Source organism: Glandiceps talaboti, chromosome 16, assembly GCF_964340395.1.
Source record: "Glandiceps talaboti chromosome 16, keGlaTala1.1, whole genome shotgun sequence".
Taxonomy (NCBI): Eukaryota; Metazoa; Hemichordata; class Enteropneusta; family Spengelidae; genus Glandiceps; species Glandiceps talaboti.
Window position 1 is genome coordinate 16803940 of NC_135564.1, and position 14864 is coordinate 16818803.

The following is a 14864-nucleotide window of genomic DNA, read 5'->3' on the forward strand; positions in this document are numbered from 1 at the left end:
AAGTTGCCACTACTCAATTTAACCTTTTTGAAAAGATATTACCACGGATAATACAATTCTGTTCATCTCCAAACTATTTCTTCATTCTGCTACAATCTACTTGTGACATAAGGTTGTCATTACTTGTTGTGTGCTTAGTACTGACAAAAGAACTCTTAGATAACTTATACTTTCCATTGCAGATGGGAAGAAATATTGGGCAAGAAAAGTTAATGACCATTCTCAGTAATTATACATTTCAAAAATCTTCACTTACTTCTTCCACTTCTTGATTGGCTGTCTGGTGTTCATCTGCCATCTGTGTTCGTGTCATCTTCCGTGACCTTGAGTTCCATCCTGAAAGGAATGAATCAAACAATACAGTATAAACTTATTGATGGAATGAAAATAACAGTTATTTAGATTCTAATATTTACTTATAAAGTTGCCACTACTCAATTTAACTTTTTGAAAAGATATTACCACGGATAATACAATTCTGTTCATCTCCAAAATATTTCTTCATTCTGCTACAATCTACTTGTGACATAAGGTTGTCATTACTTGTTGTGTGCTTAGTACTGACAAAGGAACTTTTTGATAACTTATACTTTCCATTGCAGATGGGACGAAATATTGGGCAACAAAAGTTAATGACCATTCTCAGTAATTATACATTTCCAAAATCTTCACTTACTTCTTCCACTTCTTGATTGGCTGTCTGGTGTTCATCTGCCATCTGTGTTCGTGTCATCTTCCGTGACCTTGAGTTCCATCCTGAAAGGAATGAATCAAACAATACAGTATAAACTTATTGATGGAATGAAATAACAGATATTTACACTCTAATATTTACTCTTAAAGTTGTCACTACTCAATTTAACCTTTTTGAAAAGATATTACCACGGATAATACAATTCTGTTCATCTCCAAAATATTTCTTCATTCTGCTACAATCTACTTGTGACATAAGGTTGTCATTACTTGTTGTGTGCTTAGTACTGACAAAAGAACTCTTAGATAACTTATACTTTCCAATGCAGATGGGAAGGAATATTGGGCAACAAAATTTAATGACCATTCTCAGTAGTTATACAATTCCAAAATCTTCACTTACTTCTTCCACTTCTTAATTGGCTGTCTGGTGTTCATCTGCCATCTGTGTTCGTGTCATCTTCCGTGACCTTGAGTTCCATCCTGAAAGGAATGAATCAAACAATACAGTATAAACTTATTGATGGAATGAAATAAGTTATTTAGATTCTAATATTTACTCATAAAGTTGCCACTACTCAATTTAACCTTTTTGAAAAGATATTACCACGGATAATACAATTCTGTTCATCTCCAAAATATTTCTTCATTCTGCTACAATCTACTTGTGACATAAGGTTGTCATTACTTGTTGTGTGCTTAGTACTGACAAAAGAACTCTTAGATAACTTATACTTTCCATTGCAGATGGGAAGGAATATTGGGCAACAAAATTTAATGACCATTCTCAGTAGTTATACAATTCCAAAATCTTCACTTACTTCTTCCACTTCTTGATTGGCTGTCTGGTGTTCATCTGCCATCTGTGTTCGTGCCATCTTCCGTGACCTTGAGTTCCATCCTGAAAGGAATGAATCAAACAATACAGTATAAACTTATTGATGGAATGAAATAACAGTTATTTAGATTCTAATATTTACTCTTAAAGTTGCCACTACTCAATTTAACCTTTTTGAAAAGATATTACCACGGATAATACAATTCTGTTCATCTCCAAAATATTTCTTCATTCTGCTACAATCTACTTGTGACATAAGGTTGTCATTACTTGTTGTGTGCTTAGTACTGACAAAAGAACTCTTAGATAACTTATACTTTCCATTGCAGATGGGAAGGAATACTGGGCAACAAAATGTAATGACCATTCTCAGTAGTTATACAATTCCAAAATCTTCACTTACTTCTTCCACTTCTTGATTGGCTGTCTGGTGTTCATCTGCCATCTGTGTTCGTGTCATCTTCCGTGACCTTGAGTTCCATCCTGAAAGGAATGAATCAAACAATACAGTATAAACTTATTGATGGAATGAAATAACAGTTATTTAGATTCTAATATTTACTCTTAAAGTTGCCACTACTCAATTTAACCTTTAGAAAAGATATTACCACGGATAATACAATTCTGTTCATCTCCAAAATATTACTTCATTCTGCTACAATCTACTAGTGACATAAGGCTGTCATTACTTGTTGTGTGCTTAGTACTGACAAAAGAACTTTTTGATAACTTATACTTTCCATTGCAGATGGGAAGAAATATTGGGCAATAAAAGTTAATGACCATTCTCAGTAGTTATACAATTCCAATATCTTCACTTACTTCTTCCACTTCTTGATTGGCTGTCTGGTGTTCATCTGCCATCTGTGTTCGTGTCATCTTCCGTGACCTTGAGTTCCATCCTGAAAGGAATGAATCAAACAATACAGTATAAACTTATTGATGGAATGAAATAACAGTTATTTAGATTCTAATATTTACTCTTAAAGTTGCCACTACTCAATTTAACCTTTTTGAAAAGATATTACCACGGATAATACAATTCTGTTCATCTCCAAAATATTTCTTCATTCTGCTACAATCTACTTGTGACATAAGGTTGTCATTACTTGTTGTGTGCTTAGTACTGACAAAAGAACTTTTTGATAACTTATACTTTCCATTGCAGATGGGAAGAAATATTGGGCAACAAAAGTTAATCACCATTCTCAGTAATTATACATTTCCAAAATCTTCACTTACTTCTTCCACTTCTTGATTGGCTGTCTGGTGTTCATCTGCCATCTGTGTTCGTGTCATCTTCCGTGACCTTGAGTTCCATCCTGAAAGGAATGAATCAAACAATACAGTATAAACTTATTGATGGAATGAAATAACAGTTATTTAGATTCTAATATTTACTCATAAAGTTGCCACTACTCAATTTAACCTTTTTGAAAAGATATTACCACGGATAATACAATTCTGTTCATCTCCAAACTATTTCTTCATTCTGCTACAATCTACTTGTGACATAAGGTTGTCATTACTTGTTGTGTGCTTAGTACTGACAAAAGAACTCTTAGATAACTTATACTTTCCATTGCAGATGGGAAGAAATATTGGGCAAGAAAAGTTAATGACCATTCTCAGTAATTATACATTTCAAAAATCTTCACTTACTTCTTCCACTTCTTGATTGGCTGTCTGGTGTTCATCTGCCATCTGTGTTCGTGTCATCTTCCGTGACCTTGAGTTCCATCCTGAAAGGAATGAATCAAACAATACAGTATAAACTTATTGATGGAATGAAAATAACAGTTATTTAGATTCTAATATTTACTTATAAAGTTGCCACTACTCAATTTAACTTTTTGAAAAGATATTACCACGGATAATACAATTCTGTTCATCTCCAAAATATTTCTTCATTCTGCTACAATCTACTTGTGACATAAGGTTGTCATTACTTGTTGTGTGCTTAGTACTGACAAAGGAACTTTTTGATAACTTATACTTTCCATTGCAGATGGGACGAAATATTGGGCAACAAAAGTTAATGACCATTCTCAGTAATTATACATTTCCAAAATCTTCACTTACTTCTTCCACTTCTTGATTGGCTGTCTGGTGTTCATCTGCCATCTGTGTTCGTGTCATCTTCCGTGACCTTGAGTTCCATCCTGAAAGGAATGAATCAAACAATACAGTATAAACTTATTGATGGAATGAAATAACAGATATTTAGACTCTAATATTTACTCTTAAAGTTGTCACTACTCAATTTAACCTTTTTGAAAAGATATTACCACGGATAATACAATTCTGTTCATCTCCAAAATATTTCTTCATTCTGCTACAATCTACTTGTGACATAAGGTTGTCATTACTTGTTGTGTGCTTAGTACTGACAAAAGAACTCTTAGATAACTTATACTTTCCAATGCAGATGGGAAGGAATATTGGGCAACAAAATTTAATGACCATTCTCAGTAGTTATACAATTCCAAAATCTTCACTTACTTCTTCCACTTCTTAATTGGCTGTCTGGTGTTCATCTGCCATCTGTGTTCGTGTCATCTTCCGTGACCTTGAATTCCATCCTGAAAGGAATGAATCAAACAATACAGTATAAACTTATTGATGGAATGAAATAAGTTATTTAGATTCTAATATTTACTCATAAAGTTGCCACTACTCAATTTAACCTTTTTGAAAAGATATTACCACGGATAATACAATTCTGTTCATCTCCAAAATATTTCTTCATTCTGCTACAATCTACTTGTGACATAAGGTTGTCATTACTTGTTGTGTGCTTAGTACTGACAAAAGAACTCTTAGATAACTTATACTTTCCATTGCAGATGGGAAGGAATATTGGGCAACAAAATTTAATGACCATTCTCAGTAGTTATACAATTCCAAAATCTTCACTTACTTCTTCCACTTCTTGATTGGCTGTCTGGTGTTCATCTGCCATCTGTGTTCGTGCCATCTTCCGTGACCTTGAGTTCCATCCTGAAAGGAATGAATCAAACAATACAGTATAAACTTATTGATGGAATGAAATAACAGTTATTTAGATTCTAATATTTACTCTTAAAGTTGCCACTACTCAATTTAACCTTTTTGAAAAGATATTACCACGGATAATACAATTCTGTTCATCTCCAAAATATTTCTTCATTCTGCTACAATCTACTTGTGACATAAGGTTGTCATTACTTGTTGTGTGCTTAGTACTGACAAAAGAACTTTTTGATAACTTATACTTTCCATTGCAGATGGGAAGAAATATTGGGCAACAAAAGTTAATCACCATTCTCAGTAATTATACATTTCCAAAATCTTCACTTACTTCTTCCACTTCTTGATTGGCTGTCTGGTGTTCATCTGCCATCTGTGTTCGTGTCATCTTCCGTGACCTTGAGTTCCATCCTGAAAGGAATGAATCAAACAATACAGTATAAACTTATTGATGGAATGAAATAACAGTTATTTAGATTCTAATATTTACTCATAAAGTTGCCACTACTCAATTTAACCTTTTTGAAAAGATATTACCACGGATAATACAATTCTGTTCATCTCCAAAATATTTCTTCATTCTGCTACAATCTACTTGTGACATAAGGTTGTCATTACTTGTTGTGTGCTTAGTACTGACAAAAGAACTTTTTGATAACTTATACTTTCCATTGCAGATGGGAAGAAATATTGGGCAACAAAAGTTAATCACCATTCTCAGTAATTATACATTTCCAAAATCTTCACTTACTTCTTCCACTTCTTGATTGGCTGTCTGGTGTTCATCTGCCATCTGTGTTCGTGTCATCTTCCGTGACCTTGAGTTCCATCCTGAAAGGAATGAATCAAACAATACAGTATAAACTTATTGATGGAATGAAATAACAGTTATTTAGATTCTAATATTTACTCATAAAGTTGCCACTACTCAATTTAACCTTTTTGAAAAGATATTACCACGGATAATACAATTCTGTTCATCTCCAAACTATTTCTTCATTCTGCTACAATCTACTTGTGACATAAGGTTGTCATTACTTGTTGTGTGCTTAGTACTGACAAAAGAACTCTTAGATAACTTATACTTTCCATTGCAGATGGGAAGAAATATTGGGCAAGAAAAGTTAATGACCATTCTCAGTAATTATACATTTCAAAAATCTTCACTTACTTCTTCCACTTCTTGATTGGCTGTCTGGTGTTCATCTGCCATCTGTGTTCGTGTCATCTTCCGTGACCTTGAGTTCCATCCTGAAAGGAATGAATCAAACAATACAGTATAAACTTATTGATGGAATGAAAATAACAGTTATTTAGATTCTAATATTTACTTATAAAGTTGCCACTACTCAATTTAACTTTTTGAAAAGATATTACCACGGATAATACAATTCTGTTCATCTCCAAAATATTTCTTCATTCTGCTACAATCTACTTGTGACATAAGGTTGTCATTACTTGTTGTGTGCTTAGTACTGACAAAGGAACTTTTTGATAACTTATACTTTCCATTGCAGATGGGACGAAATATTGGGCAACAAAAGTTAATGACCATTCTCAGTAATTATACATTTCCAAAATCTTCACTTACTTCTTCCACTTCTTGATTGGCTGTCTGGTGTTCATCTGCCATCTGTGTTCGTGTCATCTTCCGTGACCTTGAGTTCCATCCTGAAAGGAATGAATCAAACAATACAGTATAAACTTATTGATGGAATGAAATAACAGATATTTACACTCTAATATTTACTCTTAAAGTTGTCACTACTCAATTTAACCTTTTTGAAAAGATATTACCACGGATAATACAATTCTGTTCATCTCCAAAATATTTCTTCATTCTGCTACAATCTACTTGTGACATAAGGTTGTCATTACTTGTTGTGTGCTTAGTACTGACAAAAGAACTCTTAGATAACTTATACTTTCCAATGCAGATGGGAAGGAATATTGGGCAACAAAATTTAATGACCATTCTCAGTAGTTATACAATTCCAAAATCTTCACTTACTTCTTCCACTTCTTAATTGGCTGTCTGGTGTTCATCTGCCATCTGTGTTCGTGTCATCTTCCGTGACCTTGAGTTCCATCCTGAAAGGAATGAATCAAACAATACAGTATAAACTTATTGATGGAATGAAATAAGTTATTTAGATTCTAATATTTACTCATAAAGTTGCCACTACTCAATTTAACCTTTTTGAAAAGATATTACCACGGATAATACAATTCTGTTCATCTCCAAAATATTTCTTCATTCTGCTACAATCTACTTGTGACATAAGGTTGTCATTACTTGTTGTGTGCTTAGTACTGACAAAAGAACTCTTAGATAACTTATACTTTCCATTGCAGATGGGAAGGAATATTGGGCAACAAAATTTAATGACCATTCTCAGTAGTTATACAATTCCAAAATCTTCACTTACTTCTTCCACTTCTTGATTGGCTGTCTGGTGTTCATCTGCCATCTGTGTTCGTGCCATCTTCCGTGACCTTGAGTTCCATCCTGAAAGGAATGAATCAAACAATACAGTATAAACTTATTGATGGAATGAAATAACAGTTATTTAGATTCTAATATTTACTCTTAAAGTTGCCACTACTCAATTTAACCTTTTTGAAAAGATATTACCACGGATAATACAATTCTGTTCATCTCCAAAATATTTCTTCATTCTGCTACAATCTACTTGTGACATAAGGTTGTCATTACTTGTTGTGTGCTTAGTACTGACAAAAGAACTTTTTGATAACTTATACTTTCCATTGCAGATGGGAAGAAATATTGGGCAACAAAAGTTAATCACCATTCTCAGTAATTATACATTTCCAAAATCTTCACTTACTTCTTCCACTTCTTGATTGGCTGTCTGGTGTTCATCTGCCATCTGTGTTCGTGTCATCTTCCGTGACCTTGAGTTCCATCCTGAAAGGAATGAATCAAACAATACAGTATAAACTTATTGATGGAATGAAATAACAGTTATTTAGATTCTAATATTTACTCATAAAGTTGCCACTACTCAATTTAACCTTTTTGAAAAGATATTACCACGGATAATACAATTCTGTTCATCTCCAAACTATTTCTTCATTCTGCTACAATCTACTTGTGACATAAGGTTGTCATTACTTGTTGTGTGCTTAGTACTGACAAAAGAACTCTTAGATAACTTATACTTTCCATTGCAGATGGGAAGAAATATTGGGCAAGAAAAGTTAATGACCATTCTCAGTAATTATACATTTCAAAAATCTTCACTTACTTCTTCCACTTCTTGATTGGCTGTCTGGTGTTCATCTGCCATCTGTGTTCGTGTCATCTTCCGTGACCTTGAGTTCCATCCTGAAAGGAATGAATCAAACAATACAGTATAAACTTATTGATGGAATGAAAATAACAGTTATTTAGATTCTAATATTTACTTATAAAGTTGCCACTACTCAATTTAACTTTTTGAAAAGATATTACCACGGATAATACAATTCTGTTCATCTCCAAAATATTTCTTCATTCTGCTACAATCTACTTGTGACATAAGGTTGTCATTACTTGTTGTGTGCTTAGTACTGACAAAGGAACTTTTTGATAACTTATACTTTCCATTGCAGATGGGACGAAATATTGGGCAACAAAAGTTAATGACCATTCTCAGTAATTATACATTTCCAAAATCTTCACTTACTTCTTCCACTTCTTGATTGGCTGTCTGGTGTTCATCTGCCATCTGTGTTCGTGTCATCTTCCGTGACCTTGAGTTCCATCCTGAAAGGAATGAATCAAACAATACAGTATAAACTTATTGATGGAATGAAATAACAGATATTTACACTCTAATATTTACTCTTAAAGTTGTCACTACTCAATTTAACCTTTTTGAAAAGATATTACCACGGATAATACAATTCTGTTCATCTCCAAAATATTTCTTCATTCTGCTACAATCTACTTGTGACATAAGGTTGTCATTACTTGTTGTGTGCTTAGTACTGACAAAAGAACTCTTAGATAACTTATACTTTCCATTGCAGATGGGAAGGAATATTGGGCAACAAAATTTAATGACCATTCTCAGTAGTTATACAATTCCAAAATCTTCACTTACTTCTTCCACTTCTTGATTGGCTGTCTGGTGTTCATCTACCTTTTTGAAAAGATATTACCACGGATAATACAATTCTGTTCATCTCCAAAATATTTCTTCATTCTGCTACAATCTACTTGTGACATAAGGTTGTCATTACTTGTTGTGTGCTTAGTACTGACAAAAGAACTCTTAGATAACTTATACTTTCCATTGCAGATGGGAAGGAATATTGGGCAACAAAATTTAATGACCATTCTCAGTAGTTATACAATTCCAAAATCTTCACTTACTTCTTCCACTTCTTGATTGGCTGTCTGGTGTTCATCTGCCATCTGTGTTCGTGCCATCTTCCGTGACCTTGAGTTCCATCCTGAAAGGAATGAATCAAACAATACAGTATAAACTTATTGATGGAATGAAATAACAGTTATTTAGATTCTAATATTTACTCTTAAAGTTGCCACTACTCAATTTAACCTTTTTGAAAAGATATTACCACGGATAATACAATTCTGTTCATCTCCAAAATATTTCTTCATTCTGCTACAATCTACTTGTGACATAAGGTTGTCATTACTTGTTGTGTGCTTAGTACTGACAAAAGAACTCTTAGATAACTTATACTTTCCATTGCAGATGGGAAGGAATATTGGGCAACAAAATGTAATGACCATTCTCAGTAGTTATACAATTCCAATATCTTCACTTACTTCTTCCACTTCTTGATTGGCTGTCTGGTGTTCATCTGCCATCTGTGTTCGTGTCATCTTCCGTGACCTTGAGTTCCATCCTGAAAGGAATGAATCAAACAATACAGTATAAACTTATTGATGGAATGAAATAACAGTTATTTAGATTCTAATATTTACTCTTAAAGTTGCCACTACTCAATTTAACCTTTTTGAAAAGATATTACCACGGATAATACAATTCTGTTCATCTCCAAAATATTTCTTCATTCTGCTACAATCTACTTGTGACATAAGGTTGTCATTACTTGTTGTGTGCTTAGTACTGACAAAAGAACTTTTTGATAACTTATACTTTCCATTGCAGATGGGACGAAATATTGGGCAACAAAAGTTAATGACCATTCTCAGTAATTATACATTTCCAAAATCTTCACTTACTTCTTCCACTTCTGGATTGGCTGTCTGGTGTTCATCTGCCATCTGTGTTCGTGTCATCTTCCGTGACCTTGAGTTCCATCCTGAAAGGAATGAATCAAACAATACAGTATAAACTTATTGATGGAATGAAAATAACAGTTATTTAGATTCTAATATTTACTCTTAAAGTTGCCACTACTCAATTTAACCTTTTTGAAAAGATATTACCACGGTAATACAATTCTGTCATTTCCAAAATATTTCTTCATTCTGCTACAATCTACTTGTGACATAAGGTTGTCATTACTTGTTGTGTGCTTAGTACTGACAAAAGAAATGTTTGATAACTTATACTTTCCATTGCAGATGGGACGAAATATTGGGCAACAAAAGTTAATGACCATTCTCAGTAATTATACATTTCCAAAATCTTCACTTACTTCTTCCACTTCTTGATTGGCTGTCTGGTGCTCATCTGCCATCTGTGTTCGTGTCATCTTCCGTGACCTTGATTTCCATCCTGAAAGGAATGAATCAAACAATACAGCATAAACTTATTGATGGAATGAAATAACAGTTATTTAGATTCTAATATTTACTCTTAAAATTGCCACAACTCAATTTAACCTTTTTGAAAAGATATTACCACGGATAATACAATTCTGTTCATCTCCAAAATATTTCTTCATTCTGCTACAATCTACTTGTGACATAAGGTTGTCATTACTTGTTGTGTGCTTAGTACTGACAAAAGAACTTTTTGATAACTTATACTTTCCATTGCAGATGGGAAGAAATATTGGGCAACAAAAGTTAATCACCATTCTCAGTAATTATACATTTCCAAAATCTTCACTTACTTCTTCCACTTCTTGATTGGCTGTCTGGTGTTCATCTGCCATCTGTGTTCGTGTCATCTTCCGTGACCTTGAGTTCCATCCTGAAAGGAATGAATCAAACAATACAGTATAAACTTATTGATGGAATGAAATAACAGTTATTTAGATTCTAATATTTACTCTTAAAGTTGCCACTTCTCAATTTAACCTTTTTGAAATGATATTACCACCGATAATACAATTCTGTTCATCTCCAAAATATTTCTTCATTCTGCTACAATCTACTTGTGACATAAGGTTGTCATTACTTGTTGTGTGCTTAGTACTGACAAAAAAACTTTTTGATAACTTATACTTTCCATTGCAGATGGGAAGAAATATTGGGCAACAAAAGTTAATGACCATTCTCAGTAATTATACATTTCCAAAATCTTCACTTACTTCTTCCACTTCTTGATTGGCTGTCTGGTGTTCATCTGCCATCTGTGTTCGTGTCATCTTCCGTGACCTTGAGTTCCATTCTGAAAGGAATGAATCAAACAATACAGTATAAACTTATTGATGGAATGAAATAACAGTTATGTAGATTCTAATATTTACTCTTAAAGTTGCCACTTCTCAATTTAACCTTTTTGAAATGATATTACCACGGATAATACAATTCTGTTCATCTCCAAAATATTTCTTCATTCTGCTACAATCTACTTGTGACATAAGGTTGTCATTACTTGTTGTGTGCTTAGTACTGACAAAAGAACTTTTTGATAACTTATACTTTCCATTGCAGATGGGAAGAAATATTGGGCAACAAAAGTTAATGACCATTCTCAGTAATTATACATTTCCAAAATCTTCACTTACTTCTTCCACTTCTTGATTGGCTGTCTGGTGTTCATCTGCCATCTGTGTTCGTGTCATCTTCCGTGACCTTGAGTTCCATTCTGAAAGGAATGAATCAAACAATACAGTATAAACTTATTGATGGAATGAAATAACAGTTATGTAGATTCTAATATTTACTCTTAAAGTTGCCACTTCTCAATTTAACCTTTTTGAAATGATATTACCACGGATAATACAATTCTGTTCATCTCCAAAATATTTCTTCATTCTGCTACAATCTACTTGTGACATAAGGTTGTCATTACTTGTTGTGTGCTTAGTACTGACAAAAGAACTTTTTGATAACTTATACTTTCCATTGCAGATGGGAAGAAATATTGGGCAACAAAAGTTAATGACCATTCTCAGTAATTATACATTTCCAAAATCTTCACTTACTTCTTCCACTTCTTGATTGGCTGTCTGGTGTCCATCTGCCATCTGTGTTCGTGTCATCTTCCGTGACCTTGAGTTCCATCCTGAAAGGAATGAATCAAACAATACAGTATAAACTTATTGATGGAATGAAAATAACAGTTATTTAGATTCTAATATTTACTCTTAAAGTTGCCACTACTCAATTTAACCTTTTTGAAAAGATATTACCACGGTAATACAATTCTGTTCATTTCCAAAATATTTCTTCATTCTGCTACAATCTACTTGTGACATAAGGTTGTCATTACTTGTTGTGTGCTTAGTACTGACAAAAGAAATTTTTGATAGCTTATTCTTTCTATTGCAGATGGGACGAAATATTGGGCAACAAAAGTTAATGACCATTCTCAGTAACTATACATTTCCAAAATCCTCACTTACTTCTTCCACTTCTTGATTGGCTGTCTGGTGCTCATCTGCCATCTGTGTTCGTGTCATCTTCCGTGACCTTGAGTTCCATCCTGAAAGGAATGAATCAAACAATACAGCATAAACTTATTGATGGAATGAAATAACAGTTATTTAGATTCTCATATTTACTCGTAAAGTTGCCACTACTCAATTTAACCTTTTTGAAAAGATATTACCACGGATAATACAATTCTGTTCATCTCCAAAATATTTCTTCATTCTGCTACAATCTACTTGTGACATAAGGTTGTCATTACTTGTTGTGTGCTTAGTACTGACAAAAGAACTTTTTAATGACTTAAACTTTCCATTGCAGATGGGAAGAAATATTGGGCAACAAAAGTTAATGACCATTCTCAGTAATTATACATTTCAAAAATCTTCACTTACTTCTTCCACTTCTTGATTGGCTGTCTGGTGTTCATCTGCCATCTGTGTTCGTGTCATCTTCCGTGACCTTGAGTTCCATCCTGAAAGGAATGAATCAAACAATACAGTATAAACTTATTGATGGAATGAAATAACAGTTATTTAGATTCTAATATTTACTCTTAAAGTTGCCACTTCTCAATTTAACCTTTTTGAAATGATATTACCACCGATAATACAATTCTGTTCATTTCCAAAATATTTCTTCATTCTGCTACAATCTACTTGTGACATGAGGTTGTCATTACTTGTTGTGTGCTTAGTACTGACAAAAGAACTTTTTGATAACTTATACTTTCCATTGCAGATTGGAAGAAATATTGGGCAACAAAAGTTAATAACCATTCTCAGTAATTATACATTTCCAAAATCTTCACTTACTTCTTCCACTTCTTGATTAGCTGTCTGGTGTTCATCTGCCATCTGTGTTCGTGTCATCTTCCGTGATCTTGAGTTCCATCCTGAAAGGAATGAATCAAACAATACAGTATAAACTTATTGATGGAATGAAATAACAGATATTTAGACTCTAATATTTACTCTTAAAGTTGCCACTACTCAATTTAACCTTTTTGAAAAGATATTACCACGGATAATACAATTCTGTTCATCTCCAAAATATTTCTTCATTCTGCTACAATCTACTTGTGACATAAGGTTGTCATTACTTGTTGTGTGCTTAGTACTGACAAAAGAACTCTTAGATAACTTATACTTTCCAATGCAGATGGGAAGGAATATTGGGCAACAAAATTTAATGACCATTCTCAGTAGTTATACAATTCCAAAATCTTCACTTACTTCTTCCACTTCTTAATTGGCTGCCTGGTGTTCATCTGCCATCTGTGCTCGTGTCATCTTCCGTGACCTTGAGTTCCATCCTGAAAGGAATGAATCAAACAATACAGTATAAACTTATTGATGGAATGAAATAACAGTTATTTAGATTCTAATATTTACTCATAAAGTTGCCACTACTCAATTTAACCTTTTTGAAAAGATATTACCACGGATAATACAATTCTGTTCATCTCCAAAATATTTCTTCATTCTGCTACAATCTACTTGTGACATAAGGTTGTCATTACTTGTTGTGTGCTTAGTACTGACAAAAGAACTCTTAGATAACTTATACTTTCCATTGCAGATGGGAAGGAATATTGGGCAACAAAATTTAATGACCATTCTCAGTAGTTATACAATTCCAAAATCTTCACTTACTTCTTCCACTTCTTGATTGGCTGTCTGGTGTTCATCTGCCATCTGTGTTCGTGCCATCTTCCGTGACCTTGAGTTCCATCCTGAAAGGAATGAATCAAACAATACAGTATAAACTTATTGATGGAATGAAATAACAGTTATTTAGATTCTAATATTTACTCTTAAAGTTGCCACTACTCAATTTAACCTTTTTGAAAAGATATTACCACGGATAATACAATTCTGTTCATCTCCAAAATATTTCTTCATTCTGCTACAATCTACTTGTGACATAAGGTTGTCATTACTTGTTGTGTGCTTAGTACTGACAAAAGAACTCTTAGATAACTTATACTTTCCATTGCAGATGGGAAGGAATATTGGGCAACAAAATTTAATGACCATTCTCAGTAGTTATACAATTCCAAAATCTTCACTTACTTCTTCCACTTCTTGATTGGCTGTCTGGTGTTCATCTGCCATCTGTGTTCGTGCCATCTTCCGTGACCTTGAGTTCCATCCTGAAAGGAATGAATCAAACAATACAGTATAAACTTATTGATGGAATGAAATAACAGTTATTTAGATTCTAATATTTACTCTTAAAGTTGCCACTACTCAATTTAACCTTTTTGAAAAGATATTACCACGGATAATACAATTCTGTTCATCTCCAAAATATTTCTTCATTCTGCTACAATCTACTTGTGACATAAGGGTGTCATTACTTGTTGTGTGCTTAGTACTGACAAAAGAACTCTTAGATAACTTATACTTTCCATTGCAGATGGGAAGGAATATTGGGCAACAAAATGTAATGACCATTCTCAGTAGTTATACAATTCCAAAATCTTCACTTACTTCTTCCACTTCTTGATTGGCTGTCTGGTGTTCATCTGCCATCTATGTTCGTGTCATCTTCCGT